The following is a 20,158-nucleotide window of genomic DNA, read 5'->3' as shown; positions in this document are numbered from 1 at the left end:
CATGGCAGGCATCCATACTTAAAACAGACCTTGCACCAAAAATATTAGAATCATGCAGGCGTCAAGGAACACTCCTATAGAAAAAAACAGCCCTTCAGGACCATAATAAGTAATAGTTTCTCCTAAGTTCATAGAGTCAAAGGAATATAACTAAAATAAAGCAGAGGAACCACTCCCAATGAAATATCAAGAGAATTCCCCTGAAAGAGCAATGAAGCAGACCTTTCCAATCTGAGACCCCCAAGTTCAAAAAGGAGGTAAGAAAAATATGGAAGGTATTAAAAAAGTCTATCAATAGAAATGCAGATTACTGTTCATAGCAGTACTATTTACAATAGTCAAGACACAGAAACAACCTAAGTGTTCATCAACAGTTGAATGAATAAACAAGATGCTGTATGTATGTGTGTGTGTGTGTGTGTGTGTATATTATATATATACACACACACATACATATACACAATGGAATATTACTAAGCCATAAAAAGAATGAAATAATGCCATTTGCAGCCAAATGGATGGAGCTAGAGGTATCATACTAAGTGAAGTAAGTCAAAGATAAGTATCATATCACTTATATGTGGAATCTAAAAAATGATATAAATGAACTTATTTACAAAACAGAAACAGACTCACAGACATAGAAAACAAACTTATGGTTACCAAAGGGGGAAGGGAAGTGGAAATATACATTAGGAAATCGAGATTTACAAATACACACTACTATATATAAAATAGTTAACAAGTTTCTTCTGTATAGCACAGGGAACTATATTGGATATCTTGTAATAAATTATAATGAAAAATAATATGAAAAAGAATATAATGTGTATGTAGATCTATAAATCAGTCACTTTGCTGTATACCAGAAACTAATACAACATTGCAAATGAGATATACTTCAATTTTTTAAAAAGTAGATTTACTTGAACATCTATGCTAAGAAAAACATAAGAGAATTTAATTGTGAGTTTTTTGCAGCCAATCAAGAAAAACACAATGTATTATACAGTTTTAATTATCTAACAAAAAAACATACCTTTGTAATGGTGAGCTTGTTTTTCTTCCCAGTTCTGAATTCCGAGAGGAATGTGATTATCTACTTTGTATTCTGGAAAAAAAAAACATATAAAAATGAATCATATTGGCTACTTTCTTTACAAAAACACACATTGAAATTGTATGTACATTACACTTCTTAAATAAATTTTCAATAAACGTTGAATGTGTAATGTTACCATAATCCTGTATGGGCAATGATGGAAGTTAGGAGTTGATATATGCTATCCACAAATGCAGTTTTGTAATGATTTAATATTGGAGCATGTCGATATATGCCTAAATACTGACATATACTGTTTCTGCTGAGTTTAACAGTGAAGATGAGGACAGGCATTTCAAAACTGAGGTGCCAAAGGAGGCCTGATTGACAGATGTTTATTTAAATGCAGGAGGCTATATAATAGATTTGGTGGGAAAATAGTTTCTTAAATGTACCAGTTTATGAATATTGAAGCAGCTATCATTTCATTAACAGAAGGGAGTACCCCAACACAGAGGCAGGTTGCAGTGATGTATGTAGAAATGAAGCCTTTTTTTTCTGAAAGATCTACTCTGGAAGTACGATATTTTCTTACAGTCATGACATTCCATATTTTGCATTTAATTTAGTTTGTTACATGGCGGATTTTGTTAGACTTTTGACATATGGAGCAGCACTAATTTTTATGGCATTTTCCCCCCATCTCCTGGCCATGAAGTACAATTGGTAGAAAACCCAGAATTATGAGCTAATCTTAAATTGAAACTTCAGAATTTCTTCCAATAATAGTTCGGTAAATTCTGAATGAAAGACCGAAGTGTACTAATCTTTTTAGTAATTTCCCTTCTGCCTCCTTCAATAGAAGTTTTCTGGATTTGGGATAAGTCAGGAAAACTCCTTTAGTAGGCACAAAAAGAGAGGCAAGAAAGCTGTGGAAAGCCAGAAGAGAATTGTCTATACATTCAGAAGTTGGTTAAACACTGGCAAGAAGTTCTTCCCTGTTTATTCTGAGAAGCTATATGACAAAAGACTGAAATCTAAGAGCAGAATTTAGGAGCTGTCTTGGGTAGACAAGAGTGATGCTAAACGCAGTCAAATTCAGTTACAAGTGCAGAGCTGAGGTTAACTCGAAGAGGAGGGGCATCTGAACATAGCAACCCCAGGAAGGTTAAATTTTACCATTAGGGATAAGCAGGAGCTTCTCATTAAAACCAACCAACAAATAAGCAAAAGGGTCAAGATGAGGTCAAGAGCAGAAAATTAAATTGCACAGGTATTTGGGACATTTTTCAAGCTGAAATCAGAAACTGAAGTGGGGAAGACAACATTAAGGGGATGATACTACATTTGCAGTCCACTCTTCAAATACCTGCAGCCATTTATTCCATCCTAGAAAAGAGACTCAAAACATCCCTAACTCTGATGTTGGCTTGCTAGGGTTCTGTGTTTTTTTTCCTCCATCTCTGAGTCTTTTTTGTTATCATTTGCTGGTATCCTTTTCTTCTAAGCTGAGAAGTAAAGGTTATATAGGGTTGGTTAGAGACCTATAGTTTTTGGAAGCTTTTCATCTTAGATCTTGCTTCAGGGCTATGATTATAGCAACTGGGGTCGGAGGTGGATTTTTCTGCATTTGTTTTTAGTTACAAGCCTTCGACTTCTCTTATCTACTTAATTTCTTTTCCTCTCAGTCATCGATAACAAAAAATTCTCTTTCTATTTTAGGGTAATCTTAGCTAGGTTATTATATTAATAAATATAATCAGTATTGTGCTATTTATGCCAATATTGAAGCTTCCTGGTGCTCCAGAGGACAAGCACCTTTGGGTGAATGTTATTATCACTACATGCTCTGATCTAAAAAAAAGTTATATCAAACAGTAATACACTTGGACTGAGAATTGCCTCTGTGTTCCATCCTAAAACCATGGAAGTCTTTGCACAGAATTCAGTGAAAACTGATATAATCAGACCAATAATTGATGGTTCTCAAATGGGAGGATTGCTTAAGAATGACACTTTGGCTTATTATCACTGAAGACTTCTTCAAAGAAGAAATGCAGGCAATGCCATGGTTCTAATTACATTTACTTTAGTTGTATTCATCTTGTTTTTTAAAAATACTAATTAAATAATACAGAAAATGAAAATTATTTCAACAGTCATTTTTAAAATAAGCTGGAAATGATGAAACTTGCTTTTATTTCATTACTTAGGATTTTCAGTTAGGATTTGAAATTGTATTATGTTTAACTCAAAGGATTGCAACTTGTGGAGCTGATATACTGAATTCATAAATTACAGATATTTTACTTTTTTATCTCCTCATGCAAATATGATACTAAGTATTTCACTGTGTATGCGTTATTTGTATTTGTCAATTAATCAAATGGATTTGATTTATGGATGTTATTCTAACTTTCTGCTCTTCTTGCTGCTTTTCTGTATCTCACCTATGCTTACACGACTAAGGGATGTCACAATCTCAAGAAAAAGGAAGAAACCTCTTTTCCTTAGACACTAATACTTTTCAAAATAAAACAAAAGTTTGATATCACCCTAGTACCTAAAATACTCTGGGCAATCATTTTACAGATAACATATTTCAACATTCTTTATCATTTACATCAGTAATAAGTCCTAGTCTTGTTCATTGATACTGAAAAAGATGTTGACAATAGGAGCACAATTATTGTAATGGTAATGATTTTGCATTCATAAATATACTAACAAGATCCACTAACCCTCTTTTGTCCTATTTTTAACTCTTTGGAATACTTTTAATGTGAAGTGACTTTTGACATAGATTTCCAATTTCCCTGGAACTTGCTTTAAAAATAACTAAAAGGATTAATGATTTTTTTGTAGATTTAGCAGCCAGGGTGTTGCTGGTTGTAGAGAGAAATCTTTTCAGAATGATTAAAACAAATTATGGTCCTACAGAGAAAGAATAAAGCAAATAAAAATGAAATAAAAGGCTGCCATAAGGAAATGGTAATTTTCATTTTGATGAGCATACAGTGAGCCCTCTGTATCTGTGAAGGTATAACCCACAGATACAGAGGGCCCACCGTACTAGCCATTTTAGATAAGGGATTTGAGCATCCATGGAATTTGGAATCCGCTGGGGTCCTTGGAACCAATCCCTCATGGATGACTGCATTAGGTCATAGGACTAAGAAACAAGTATCTGTTCTAATAGTTTCCTAGATACTTACTTTTATTTCACTGATTTCCACGGAAAGAACATTTTATCTGATAAATTTTGAGGCATGTTGATTATAGCATGCAATAATATTACCTTTTTATTTAAAATGCTTTCACATATTCTTTCTCACGGTACCATCTCTTCTAGACACCACTAACATTAGAACATAAATGAGACTATAGCAGATGGGTCACATTATTTTAATTATTGAACTACTAAAGAAAGACATTTTAAAAACTATTTGAAATAGTAGTGTCATGTGGAAATAAAACTATATCTATTACAGTCATAATATTTTGAAATTATTCTTCTGCTTATATATCATATTTTACGTTAGCCAACTCAATAATTCTATTATTCTTTATTCTAATACTTTGTTGTCCTTTTTTCAGTAATATGCAAACTTTTACACCACCTTTCCAATTTATGTTGATTGTCTTCTTTCCTAAATTATTTTTATAATTTTGTTCCACAACTAAAAGCCTTTCTCTTCTTTTGTTTCCCATAGATGTCTCCTTCTTGCTGTATTCTCTACTTTGTCTCTAGTTTACTTTGGTTTCTTAAAAAACAGCATGGTGATCTAAATATGAATTCTCTCTTATAAACTGGAAGCAGGTAATTTAAGTATTCTTACTATACTCCTTTTTAAATCAACTTATCCAAGAGCAGATTATTATTTTTAATGATTATATTCCTTTTTTAATAGAAGATTATTTCTTAAAAATTTAGAAAGTAGCAAATGTGGTATGTAGGTAGATGCTACTATAGGCAAAAACCAATACCTTCTACTAATTCCTAGAAGTGTTTCATGTTATGCAACTTTCTAAAATCATTTGAGAATATCCTTGTGCTTTCATCTGGAGATTGACCGTCACTCATGTACATGTAAAAGAAGATGAAATCAGAAATTTTCAGAACTTTTACTAAATTAAATACTTATTATAAAGTAATAATACAAATATTATTTTGAGTTAATTACTTCTTAACTCAAGTTGATATTGATAAGCACTGGGGTGACTGGAATTATTATACTTCTTAAAAATTAATTTACTATGTTAGAAAGTTAGAATGTTCACTTATTAATGACAACAAATACATTAAAGTGTTATAAATGACTTGAAAAATCAACAGAAGTTAACTCTCACTCATTGTAAACAAGTTCAATAGAGCACATCTCACAGTATATTAAAAAAAAATTCTGCTTGTCGAAGTATTTATGACCACAAATAAGGAAAGCTTTATTTATTCACGCTCTGAACAAATGGAATAGGTGGAGGTTACCATTGACTCTGCTGGAATGATTGCGATACCCAAATACAAATGCGTGTTGTACCCGGGACATGTACTGCCTGTAAAAGGAACAGTTTCTGTGAAACCAAATGTCAGCAACTTGTCATAAAGTTATTTTCCTCTATGAACTAATATTGTTCACAAACTCAAAAAGTAATAGAATATTATTGAATAGTCACTTTTAGTTTGGTATTGTTCAGAGCATGACAGTTGGCCATGATGTGGCAATAAAGTGGATGTCAAAGGGTTCACTTTACATTTTACTGACATAACAATATAGAGATTTACAAGGGTAAATTGGTGTTGACCAAGACTTATCTGTTTAATATAAATGAGTATATGCTTTTCATAGAAGCTTTCTTAAATAACGTCTGGTAACTGTCTTTCCTGATCATATTTGTTTTGCAAAGCACACTAAGAAACAGAACACTCACTGAAAGATAAATGCTTGTGATTATTCGACCATACTTTTTGCTACTAAACGCATATATATTTTATTTCTGCCATTTTATTTTATGCTTACCTAATTGTGTTTGTTCTTAAGATGTTTATGTTGTTTTTTTTATATAATTATATAATGCATAGTGTAACTGATGTTATATATAATATAGTTATATATTATGTATTAATGTATATAATATATTGTGGTATATAATATATTATTTATTATGACATATCAATATATAGTTAAAGTTAATATGTATTTAAATTTTAAAACAAAACATGTAAGTGGAAAACAAATGTAAATATTATTACAGTGAAACTAGGTTGGATCATTTCTGAAAATGCCAACTGAGTAAGGTCACACTCTGACAAAGCAAGCCAAGACAACTTCCTGTATCTTTTTATTTCTCATCAAATTTTGTCCCACTAAACTATACTGCTGCTGTCTCACTAAATTAGAGTAGAGATGGCTGATCTACTTGTTTTTCATGAAATTGCTTGTTAGAATAAACTTCTAAAACTTTTAATGTTATGGCTATTCTCACAGCTTCTCTCATTATAGTTCTTTCATAAATTTGCTAAAAGACACCTTATATATTCAGTCAGAAAATTTTGTAATATCTGTCTAGTGGGAAGCAAATTGGACTGTTTCATGTAAGACATAGACTTACATATGTGTGTACATGCATATACTTGTGTTAGTCTGTGTGTAGATATTGTTTGCCTATATCCACTTATGTATGTTTTATATAAGACGATTTGCTAATAACACAAAGAGTGTTAAGGAGAATAGTTGTGATTTGCTAAAGTTTCAAGGAAAGTTGCCTCATATTTGGGGTGAAGATATATTTTACCTTCAGTCATGTCCAGAGTTTAAACCTCACACATTTATTGTAAAACAGTATGGTAACTTAGATCAAACTTTAAAATATAATTTTATATACATTTTATGTCCCTTTTATGAACCAGCATTTTGCTGTGTGTTTGTGTTACAGGTAAATGGTACATGGATCCTACCCTTGAGGTGCTGACATTGTGCTGAAGTTATAATAATTCATGCAATGTGTTAGAATAATAAATGATTGTACAATTTGCTTATGGAGCACTTCGCACAAGCTATGGGAAATTTTGCCCAGTTACTGGCAAGGTTTTGATTTTTAATATTTTCTTTTGTTTTACACCATATCTCAATTTCAGAAACATTAAAATACAAAAAAAAATAAAATGGAAAAATGAAGATTGTATTGAAAAATGCAAATTTACTATTTTAATGTACATATTTTTACAATAAAAATAAAAGACCTATGAAATTAAGTCTACAAATAAGTCTAAATTAAGCATGTAATAACAAATTAAATTAGCTGCACTTTGTGTTAAATAACTTTGCTCCCGTATATATTGTTAGTTTTACTTCAGAAACTATAGCTTTCTAGAAATTTAAAATTTTTAACCGCTTAGGAAATGCTAAGGTAGACTTCATACAACAATTTACCTTCTCTAACTAGTAATCATAAAATAGCATATGTATTATCATGCAACTTGAGTAAATAATCGCATAATACCAACATTGTTTCCTGGCTAACATATGCAATTTAATATTTTATATAGAATGAAACATAAGTTTCAGGAAAGTGGATTAGCAGTCGGTAATATGTTCAATACATCAAAAAGTTAATATAAGATCAAACATTCTAATGTGATATGATTTTGTCCTCATTGTTAAAATGTATAATTCTGGCCAAAGTGGTTAACACTTGAGCTCATAATGTATTGCAGCAAATTTTGAATTAATAAGGTGGCATCTTTCTATTGTCCTTTAAACATATGGGTAAATCTCTACTGTACTTTGGATTGGGCTATTTTCATTAACCGTATTATAATGCTTGATTTACTATTAGCTTAAACTTTTCCAAAAACGTCCTATTGAAAGATGGAACATTCTGTTGAACTATATAAAGACTTTACTAAAAAAGCATTAGAAATTTATAGAGCAGTCCAACAAAATGATTTTGACTATAGGTTTGCTTTTATAATAGAGTGTTTATTAAAAATGTTTTCTTTTCATGTAAAGGCATGTTTTAAATATATTATTAAGTCATTTTCAATGAGAAACAATCATGTAATGTGTGTTTTAATGTTGCATGGCCAGCATACTGTTTCTGAAAAAGCTTTTGTAGTCCATGCCCATACCTGAAACCAAGGATAATCTAAGAAGCTTTGTACTAATTGATTAATTGTGTATTCATTTTGTTGTCTCTTTCAGAAAATATGTTTAAGAAGGCCAATTTTTCTAGATATAGACTAGCTCGTAAAGTGTTTGAAATAGTGATGAAATGAACATGAGACTCAGATGATGCTCCCTTCTGTTACTTACACCATTTTTCTTAATGACAGTGAGAATCATGCTATTTATTTGGGTTTGAATAAAAATATTAAAATGTAGCAAAAGTATACTGTTTCATGTATTTAACCTCCATGCAAGTAAGTAATTATACACACAAGTTCACAAATATTTTTCTTTATATTTACTTTTTGAAAATGTACCTGAATATTCCACATCCTTTGATGTCTGGATGCATCTGCATCACTGTTATTTAATCTTATATTAATTTTCCCTCCTCTCCTTCCATTGAGATTCAACACATTTGTCAATATTCACCTCAGATATCAGCCCCATCTGAAGGTTCCATTGGCCTTCAATCTATATTAATTTTTCCCTTTGCTTCAATTCCTCCCGAATTTTAAAAAATCTCTATCACAGAATTTATATTGATCTTGGTTTAGTAGTCCATTTTCCTTATCATAGTTAATCTTGAAGTCAAAAGACCACAACAACATACAATAGACACTGAATAAATATTTGCTGAAATTAAAGCAAACCAATTAGGAATAGAAATAGAACTTAGAGGTCTTAGCCTCGTATTCATTTTTGTTACACTGAAGAAGAGCAATATGTTTACTTTGCTATTAGTTCAAATTCTGTGTTTGAAAATAAAACTTAATGTAAGAAATGCTTTCTTTCAAAAAGTTCTCATAATTGAGTTTCTATATCCAGAGACCATGTATTTGATTAGTCATAACAATGAAGTGGGTTAGCAACAGAATTAATAATTGTTCAATGAAGAGAAAGCATAACTTTCACTTGAATTAAGTTTACTTACCTAATGGAGAGAGTTATAAATTGATTGCAGAATTTGCAAATGTCTCTGCCCTTCTTTGCTTCTAGCCTTAATTTATTGTACTGTGATTAATATTTCTGGCCAAGGCTCTTTGGAACAAGCAGGAAAACTGTTTAAATTGGGTTAAATCAGCTTTTCTTTCCTAGGTATTTGGAAATGAAAGAGATAGGCTGAGTTACTATCTTAGGTCAGGGCCTGAGACAGGGATTCAAGCGCACATAATTTATTGAGAGTATAACCCCCAAAAAAAGGGAGTGAGGGAATTAGGACAGAAATTAAATAAATTCATAATTTCAGTTGGAGCAAGTCCAGCTTCATCAGAATTCCACTGCAAACTCTGGAGGAAAAACTGCATCCTTGGTAAAACTGTCCTTTTCACACCTGTGTCGGTTGGTCATTGGTTGTAGGCCTCCTCTGAGGGGTATATTTTACCTCCTTGGTGAGGAAGTTACCATTCAGCTAAGGGTACGTCTTCAGAGTAAGAAACAGCTGTGGGTCATTAAAGACCAACACAAATGAAAACTGAGCATAAGTGCAAAGGCTGGCTGACGGGGATATAGGCAGGGCAACTTCAGCTTCCCCTATTTCGTCCGGCTTTTGAGTATTTGAAAATAATATTAGAATCCTTGATAATATATCATTGTGTAATCAAGAAAGTGTGAATAAGTAATTCATTTCACTTATATATTTGTATGTCTAAAAATAGTCTTTTAGACTTGAGAAATTTTTACCAGGGTTTGCCAACTTGAAAAAATGTATCAGAATAGCTTAAGCTTAAAGAAATGTTAAATTGCAGATCTTTTGTCATGCTTTCACCTTTCAAAATGCCTTTTATTTATTTATTTGGCTATTTATTCTATTAAACGTTATATTTATTGTATTAACTCACTTACTGTTCAATGTATGTTTAAAAATTATTTCTATTTTTTGTCTCTTTCAAGAAAAAACAATTGGCCCTTGGATATTACTGATGAATGCTGAAGAATAGGAATCTTTTTAAAATGTTTATACCTATGAGGGGACATAGAGAATTTTTTTAATGCATAAATTTACCAGTTAAATACCTAAATTCTCAAACATTCTAAACCTAATATTATTGTCTATGTTTTGGGCTTCTAGATTTAAACGTTATCTCCATATAAGACATAGATTAGGTTAGCCAAGTTGATTGAGGTTGGTATCCTAGTTTCAGGATGAATTTATGATTTTGATGATGATAGGTTATATTATTTGGGTCTATTTCTACTGAAAGCAAATAAAAATTCACAATAAAATTTGAAAATTTAATTGCAGTGAAGAACTGTCAAGAGAGTAAGGAAATACTGCATGGAAACTGAAGGAAAAAGTGGAATGCAGAAAGGTAAATGAGCAAAAGAAATGTTTGAATTGAAAAACTTTTCTAATACGAGCTCAGGTTGCCAAAGTAATCAAGAAAACATGAATTTGCAGCTTTTCCCCACTGAATAACTGGAATAGCATTCTTTCCAGCTCTTCATATCCTCAAGTGAAAATGTGAAACCAATAGTTACTGTTTTAAATATCTGTTATTAAATTCAGGAATGAAAGAAGAAATATCACTACCAAACTTACAGAAATATTAAAGATTACAAGGAAACACTATAAACAATTATATACCAACAAATTAGATAATCTAGATGAACTAAACAGCTTTGTAGAAATAAAGTAATGAAACTGGCTTAAGAAAAGACAGAAAATATAAATAGACCTATAGAAGGAATATAGATTGAATTAATGATTAAAAAATTTCTCACAAATGAAAGCTCATAGTGAAATCACTTCACAGGAGAATTTTACCATTTATAAAGGAATTAGCGATGAGTCTTCCTCTTCACAAAACACTCCTTAAGAACAGAAGAGGAAGGAAATCAGTCTAATCCATTCTGTGAAGCTAGTATTAACACCAAAACCAGACAATGCTACCACAAGAAAATAAACTACTGAGCAATGTACTTTGTGAATATAGAAGAAAACTCACAGCAAAACATTAGCAAAGTGAATTGAGAATATTGGCCACATTAGTTCAACATAATGAAAATAAATTAATAAAACACTGTCTTAATAGGATAAAATACAAAAAATGAAATAATCTTCATAATAAATGGTGATTTTTTTTACAAAAATTCTACACCCTTTTATGAAAAAAACAAGAAAAGAACTTCCTCAATCTGATAAAGGGCATCTATGAAAATCCTACAACTAGTATCATACTTAATGATGAAGGATGAAAAACTTTACTCCACATCAGGAGCAAGATAAGAGGGTCCACTCTCAGCATTGTGTTTAAAACTGAAGTGAAGGTTTTAGCCAGAGCAATTAGAAGAGGAAAAGAAATAAAGACATTCAAATTAAAAAAGGTAGATTTGAAGATGACATAATTCTTTACATGGTAGAGCCTAAAGGTACATAAGCAGGCACACACGCACACACATACACTATTAGATTTCATAGAGTAGTTCAGCAAGGTTATAGGATACAAGATCAACATATAAACATCAATTTTATTTTTATACACTAATAATGAACAATCTGAAAGTAAGTTTGACAAAACTAGTAATCTAAAACAATAGAAGACTTACAAGTAAATTTAACAAAGCAAGTGCAAGATTTACATTTACAAACCAAGTGCACTGAAACCTACAATATATCACTGAGACAGATTCAAGAAAATCTAGATAAATAAATCTGTCTCATGTTCATGGGTTGTAATACTTAAGATATCATTACTCCTCAAATGTGTGCATAGAGTCAACACAATCACTATCAAAATCTCAGCTGATGTTTTGCTGATCCTAAAATTCATATGAGAATTCAAGTGACCTATCATAGCCCAAATAATCTTGAAAAATATCAAATAATACATGACTCACACATTTCAATTTCAAATTTTACTACAAAGCTAAACTAACCAAGACAGTGTGGCACTGGCTAAGTATTGACATACAGATTCATGGAATAAAATTTAGAGTCCAGAAATAAACCCTGATATCTATGTTAAAATTTTTAAAAATTGACATAGGTGCCAAGACAATTGAGAGAAAGAGTAGTCTTTTTAACAAAATGTGCTGGAACATCTGGATGCAAAAAGAATGAAAGTTTAATTCTTATCTTAACAAAAAAAGGAAAAAAACCTCAAAATGGATCATAGACATAAATGTAAGAACTAAAACTATACAAATATTGAAAGAAAACATATATATAAATCTTCCCAATCTGGGGTTAGGCAATAATTTCTCAGATATGACAACAAAACAAGCAACAAGGAACAATAAATAGATAGTTGGATATCATCAAAATTAAAATACTTTTGCTGAAAATGACAGTACTAAGATAGTGGGCGGAAAACCCACAAAATGGCAGAAATACTTAAAAATCAAATATGGTTAAGGAAGTAGTATACAGAATATATAAAAAAAAAGTATCACAACTCAACAATAAAAAAGCACAAGTTCAAAATGGGCAAATTATTTGAATAGACATTTCTCCAAAGAAAATATACAAATGTCTAGTAAGCCTGTGAGATTTAAAAGGAAAATTCAAACAAAATCAACGAGATACCACTACCACTGACCGGGATGGCAAATTTAAAAAGAAGAAGAAAAAGATGAACAATAACAAGTGCTGGTGAGCATGTAGAGAACCAAAATCTTCATACATTAAATGAATGTAAAATGATGCAGTCTATTTGGAAAACAGTTGGGCAGTCACTTTAAAAGCTAGACACAGAGTTCAGCAAGTCCATTTCTAGGTATATACTGGTAAGAAATACGTCCTTGAAAAACTCATACACAAATGACCTTAGAAGTATTATTCACAATAGCCAAAGACTGGAAACAATCCAAATGTCTACCAGTCATTCAATGAATGGATGAGCAAAAATGAGTTATGTTCACAGAACAGAATATTATTCAATTTTACAATGAATAAAGTAATCTCAAAATTATGAAGCAATTAAAATAATCTTGAATTTAAGCAAAAGGGCTGACATTACAAAAACACTGCTAAAAATTCTTTGGTATACACTCTGCGTAATATATAAATAATTTTTAACAATCCATTCAGCAGGGAAAAAAAAAACCCTGTAAATTGATTCTAGGCATTCTAGATCTAGAAATAAAACTTAAGTCTATATAAATCCTAGAAGTAGAAAAAATTGTGATCTTAGATTAGGTAAGGATTCTACAGGTACAGCTCCAAAAGTACAACCCACAGAAAGAAAACACAAAAAAGATAAATTAGACTCCTAATATAAAAGCATCTGCTATTTAAAAGAAACTCTTCAGGGAATGAAACTATAAGCCTCACATTTGGAGAAAATACTTAGAAATGACATATCTGCTAAAGTAATTGTAGCTAGGATATACAAATAATTCGCTAACTCAATAATTGGAAAACAGACAGCTCAGTTAAAAAGTGACCAAAATATTTGCACAGAAAAATCAACAAATGAAGATATACAGATGGCAAATAATCACATGAAGTAATTCTCAATATTACTGATTATCAGAAAATTTAAAAATAAAACCACAATAAAATGTTACTGTATACCAATTAGAATGATTAAAATCAAATTTTTAAAAATCTGACAATACCAGCTGCTGGAGAGAATGCTGGTCAGAGTGTAGAATAGGACTGCCACCCTGACACACTGTTGGTGGTAATGTAAGATAGTTCATCCAACTTGGAAAACATTTGATAGTAAGATACTAGATAAGTAAAACTTTACTCAGAGTAAAACACATTTATTAGAAGACTCAACAATCTCATTCACTTATCCAAGAGAAATGAAAACTTATATTCATACAAGGACCTGCATGAGAACATTTATAGCATATTCTCCATAATTGCTCTGGTGGATTGATAAGCAAATTGTCTTTCATCCATTAAAACACCAATAACACAAAATACAAACTCTTGATACAAGCAAAAACTCGGCTGACTATCTATAAATTTATACTAAGGAACAGAAGCCAAATTCAAAAGTCTACCTAATGCATGATTCCATATATATGAATTTCTGGAAAAGGCGAAACTATAGGAACAAAAAACAGATCATGAGTTGCCTGTGGCTGGGATTAGGGGAAGGTCTGACTATGAATGCGCACTAGGAAAACTTGAGGAATAATAGAACTATTCTGCATTTTTATTATAGTCATTGTTATACAAGTTTATATGTTTGTCAAAACTTTCAGGAAAGAATGTAAATTATATCATAATAGGGTATATTTAGGAGAATTACAAAGAAACAAAAGAGAAAATAAACATATTTTCGGCCAATAAAAAGGAGAGAGAATTTATCTCAGGGAGCATTTACTATAGGAAATGCTAAAGGAAGTGCTTGTTTTAAAAAAAAAAAAGCCCAAATACCCAGAAAGCTCAAATATCCAGAAGATCATATATAATATAGAATAAGTAAATATGTACTTGAATATAATATCTTTACTTTTTATATTTTAAAATAGTTAAAAGCTTCTTGATTAGTTAAGGAAAAATATCAATATATTGTGAGGTTTGTAAATTAGGGAGAGAGAAAATATATGAAGATAGGAGCACAAAATGGGAAGATAAATGGTATTAGACCCTGATAAGGCATGAGAATTTTTGTAAAGTGGTATAATGTCATTTTAAGGTAGACTATTATAAGTTAATGATGCATATTTTAAGTATATTTAAATCTCTAGTGTAACCATCAGAAATTAATACAATGAGGTCTAGCTAAAGAGATTAATACATAAAGTCAAGTGGAATATTAATAACAATGCTGGATTAATCCAATTTAAGACAGGAAAATGGAAAAAGTAACAAAAAACAGACAAAACAAACAGAAAACAAAGGGTAAAATAATCATCTAAAACCAGTCATCTCAATATTCACATTAAGTGTAATTGCATTCAGTTCTCCAATTAAAAGACAGATTATCAGGCTCCACACTAAAACATAACCTTACAATGTGCTGACTAAACAAATTGCTTTAAATCTGAAGACACTGACAGGTTGAAAGTTAAATGGTGAGAAACAATATAACGTGCAGGTACTATGCATGAAATACTTGATAATATACTATGCATAATGATACTTGATAATAATTATGTCCATTTGTTAAGGAAACTAAAATATTCTAACTGTATATAAATCTAATTTTAAAACTTCAGAATTCAGGAGGTAAAAATTCATAGAACTAAGAAGAAAACTAGATAAATCCACAAAGCCAACCTATAGACCTTAGTCTTACTAATGAAGATAAGTACAATGATCTTAGTGACGTATTTTCTCAGAGTATTTTTAGAGAAAAATAGTTTATTCATGTTATATTTTATAATAGTTGTAATGAATATATACATATAAATGTTTCCTTTTTATCATTTGAGTTTGTAATAATTTAAAATAGTTGATAAAACTGCATTTTATGACAACATAAATTATCATTTCCTTTGTTGGGCTATATAGTTTTGATATTTGTCAATTAAAAAATGAAGAAAGAAGCCTTGTGTTAGATTTTTTTTTCTTTTAGCATTTCATGGTCCCATTTAATTATTGAAAATTCCTAGAAGTGGGATTACTGTTCACAAGTGTACTAACACAAAGGATTTTTCATTAAATTGAACAATAACTTGTTCAGTTCCTCCTGAAAAGATAAAATTTATAGAACTTTAGCCTCGATTTAGATAATATGCTACAAACTATTTTAATACTGTTACTTTTTGAAACACACCCCCACATAGTCCACTATTTTCTATTTGTTACTCTGTGGATACCTGTATCTGTGTGTTTTACCATCATCTTATACTTATTCTTTCAGACTGTTTGAATAACCTTAGCAATTTGTATCCTTTCATATAGAAAATTCCTTCTCTCACAATTATTTCAAACAGTCAATTAATTTATACTGAACTGTGTATAAAACATTTATGATTTTGCCTGACCAGTGGCTTTCTCCATGTATCAAACTCCCTAGACATTCTTGAAAAAGGGGTGAATAAATGATCCAGACTGGGCTAATAGAAACCTCTCCAGGATTTAAAAAAGAAACAAAAAAAATCCTGATATCTAAGGGGAAAAGTACTTTTTTTAATTGGATAAAAGTCTATAAAAAGTTAAGCTCAGAGTTTTTGGTACAAACTAACTCACAGGGTGAAAGTTTGGGGTCATATGACAGAGAGAGAATAAAGTTTAAGTCTCTGGTTCCAGTCTTCCCAGTGGCCACTTACCGGCCTCTCCCATTTTTTGATGAATAATGTACATATTATCTCTTTGCAATTAAGCAATTGTGAAGAAGTTTTTTCAATACAAAGAAATAGTGCTCTAAAACAATAAAAAATTCTAAATAATAAAGCTTTTATTAAGAATCTAGAAAAGATTGCCTCTCTTCTTAAAAAATTATGCATATATAAAAATATTGTTATATAATTTATAACAACTTACTCCCAAATTTAGCCCTCTTACATTAGAAGCCTATCCTATCCTTCTTAAATGAAGTAAGATGCATTCATTTGGCAATGCCATAAAGGCTAGACCACTTTATTAACCAATGTTTATGAAGCTGTTGTGTGGTACTTGTCACTATACTAGGAATAAAGCATTGATTTCCATGGAGTTATAAATAAGTAAAAATTTTGGCCAGCATTCCCAAGGACAGTTTGATCATCTTTTCCAGAAATTATATTGGCATTTCTATTGCTGAAACACTAAGCACTAATTTCCAGGTGTCACTCTACATAGACATGAATTCCTCCTGCCAGAAAGGGTTTTACAGCCTCCTTTTTCTGTGTGTTAGTTTATGAATTTGGAGCTGACTTGCTTTCCAGAGACACTGCAGCCCAAGTGGTCAGTTTAGAGAGAAAGAAAGCTGCAATATCTCAGTCATAGCTTTCGGCTATTGGAGAAAGGAAAGCATCTCATAGAAATCACTTTATAGCTTTGGTGCACTGAACCTTGAGCATGTGCATATACAAAGACTACGACTCATAGTCAATAGCCCTAATAGGAAACAGATGCCACAACACAGAGTAGAACTAGTGGGAAGAGGAGAAAAAATGGAAAAGAAACGCATGTATGTATATGAATTAGCCAAAAGCTATGTTTTTATTTTTACTATGGAGATTGTCACATTATTTCTCACTGGGGAAACCAGAAACTTCTATTAGAGGACAAACAACTCCATACTCTAAGGTATACAAATGTAGATTGAATAAGTTTTATTTTATTAGATTTTATTGCAGAGTGTAGGCTTAATGACGAAAAGTAAATCATTTTATTTCCTTAACAAGCCTCAAGTTTAAAAATCCCACTCCAGATATTGCCATGTCTCTGAGCCCAGGAGATCCAAATTATTAAATTGATACTGCCTTGAAAAAGAAAAATCAGGTAAATAATTTCCATTTTCTGGTTTAACAGGATTTTTTACAGTGTAATAACTAGTGATCTGAAAACACAAACAAACACACACACACACGCAATGGAATATCTTGGCAACTGTCCTAGAGGGAGGGACTTTAAATCGTTTTTACATCTGTTTTATCAAGATATACATCAGCCTAATAAAAGTACTGTATGTCAAATGCTGATGCATTTCAAAGCATTTTACAAAAAAAGAAAAAGGGCAGAGCTAAGTAGATGGCATATCCTGGCTCATTTTCAACACAAATGCAATAAACAAGATATGTGAGCAATAATGTCACCATCACTCCTTGTATGGCAATGTTGGAATGCTTTAAAGGGGGCTTGGCTTTTGAACAATTTTAATAGGCATCCTTGGAGCTTTAATTAGCTAGAGATCCAAGTAGTAGCTGACAGCTAGCAGAATCTCTTTTCTTGAGTTAAAGTCAAACTAATTAAATTTCAGAAGGAAAACATTTTTTTTCCAGCACTCTTAGTCAGTCATTCTTGTTAGCAAAAAAGAAAAAATAAAAATAAAATAAAATATGGAGTCTCTTGACCTGACAGTAGTATAAATAGGAAAATTCATAGCTGTGAAACAACGATGAACCAAATTTTCAACAAAGAACTTTTGAATTTTTCAGTCAACCACCATGAAGGTATGTACAATTTTGCTGAAAAAGAATCTATTTTAGATCAAGAATATCTCAAAGCATCCAGCAGGTATTTTTTGTTAAAATTCTATCATAGTATTGGTGTGTTGCTAGATATTTTCTGTACATGTAAATTTTAAAAATATGCATCATATATAATAAATTATCAACATATTCTTAATCATTAAACTTACACAAATATACACATGAACATAAAATTTTCTGGATTTCTCTTAAAACACCATATCAAAGATGATGGCTCATATTCATATTAGTTATAAAATCCATGGAATATAATGAAGATTCAATAACATTATTTACAGCTATCGCATAAGACCCTAGGGAAAATTTTCTTAATGAAATTAAAATTTCTCAACTAATTGCTTTAAAGAATTATTTGTTTATAAAAAGGAAATTCTATATATTTAACAGTGTAGTTATTCAGATAAAGATCTACTATTAAAATTGAAAAACATTATTTTGCTAGGAGGTATCTTTAGCAATCATTTTCGTCCTTGTCACGTACATATATATACTATTTTATTTTATTTTTCTAGAGAAATGCCAATGTTTTTGTGAGATTCTTCTCTTCTAGGTACTGCTGGGTGGGAAGCAAGGCACGGGACCACACTGCTATAGCCACGGTTAGGCCAAGAAGACTTGCTTTATTTGCAAATTGGGATTTGTAGCTCAGACAGTCTAGTCGTGAGCTTGAACTAGAAACTGATAAAACTTGAGCTATGAAAGTCACATTGCACTATTACAAGGAAAAACAAAATCAATAGCAGCAAAATGATCTGCATAGGAACAGACGAATTATACAGGCATATGAATCAAATAGAATTGAGAGAATGGCAGTGAGGGCAGACATAAAGAGGAAGAAAGAGTAACATTTCAATTGTTTTTATCAATTCTTCAGGATTGTTAATACCTTCCCTTTCTTTTTCTCTCATTCTTTGGGGCTTCTGATGAGTATACTTTCTATCTATCTATCAATCATCTAATTATATGTATCTTGGTTTTTATATCCTTCTAATCTCTACTCTGTTCAGAAAAAAATTAAGGACACAGATAGACAATATTTTTGTTCTTGTTTCCACTCTAGTCAGACTAAATGGTCTCTTAAATATTTGAATATTGATTATGGCCACTAACCTTAAGTTTTGAAAATAAACAACCATTGTGTACTACCATACACCAGGAATTAATGTAAAAGCTGGAAATACAATGGCAAACAAGACATTCTCTACCTTTCTCAGTTTGGATTTCCCCCAAAAGTAGAGCCTAACACAATGACTGGGATGTAGGTAGTTTATTGGCAAGATGATTCCAAAGGCAGAGTAGGAACTGGCAGAGTGATACAGCTAATAAGAAAAAGCAAAAATAATGGTGTACTATTGAAATATTGAAATATTTGCTCTAGTAATTGGGGCTAAAGTTTTCAGGGATCTTAAAGAAGTGTATGGAATCATTTCCAACACTGGCTTTCCAAAAGACAAGAGGCTGGAGCATTCATCCTCCAGCTCCTTTTGCCCACTAATTGAAGGTTAACCCCAGCAGTGTTATTTTCCTCCACTGTTCTGGGCTTCTCTTGAGTACTAGATGAATTGGTATCTTGTGGTTTGGAAGAAGGCACTGAAGAGAAAAACTGGAAAAGTCCACAGTACTCATTTTAGTTTAGAAGAAACTGACATTTCAGGACCAGCTACAAGTGCAGCGAAACTCACGGTAAGCTGAAAAGCTGTGGTAAGTACAGCAAACATGTCTGCCACAGTCCATGCCTCCATCAAGACATCTCTGACATATGGCTTTTAAGATGCAGGAATCTCTTTAAGACAAACTTAATATCATGGTTACTGGAGCAAACTACAATCCCTGCTATTGCAATTGTCTCACAGCCCTAATTGATAATCATCATCTCTTTCTTGAATTTAATTTTTTTCACTAGCTC

At 31.4% G+C, this 20,158-nt stretch overlaps 2 long non-coding RNA genes across 5 annotated transcripts in view; one reads left to right on the top strand and one right to left on the bottom strand.

Annotated features, from left to right (window-relative positions):
* LOC140698282 (uncharacterized) overlaps positions 1-7,171 on the top strand; it is an 84,555-nt gene extending 77,384 nt beyond the window's left edge. Inside the window, exons 3-4 of the long non-coding RNA XR_012075953.1 lie at positions 4,756-4,862; positions 6,977-7,171. This is a non-coding gene — a long non-coding RNA (uncharacterized lncRNA). The remainder of the gene's footprint in view (positions 1-4,755; positions 4,863-6,976) is intronic.
* The window catches only part of LOC140698281 (uncharacterized), a 189,924-nt gene that overhangs the window by 53,514 nt on the left and 116,252 nt on the right, over positions 1-20,158 (bottom strand). For all 4 annotated transcript variants that reach the window (XR_012075948.1, XR_012075950.1, XR_012075949.1 and 1 more), the window contains exons 3-4: positions 9,143-9,302; positions 1,040-1,111 (exon numbers count right to left, since the gene is read on the bottom strand). This is a non-coding gene — a long non-coding RNA (uncharacterized lncRNA). The remainder of the gene's footprint in view (positions 1-1,039; positions 1,112-9,142; positions 9,303-20,158) is intronic.

Source organism: Vicugna pacos, chromosome 9, assembly GCF_048564905.1.
Source record: "Vicugna pacos chromosome 9, VicPac4, whole genome shotgun sequence".
NCBI lineage: Eukaryota > Metazoa > Chordata > Mammalia > Artiodactyla > Camelidae > Vicugna > Vicugna pacos.
The sequence above is the reverse complement of the archived record's forward strand: the minus strand, read 5'-3'. Positions and strand labels throughout refer to the sequence as shown.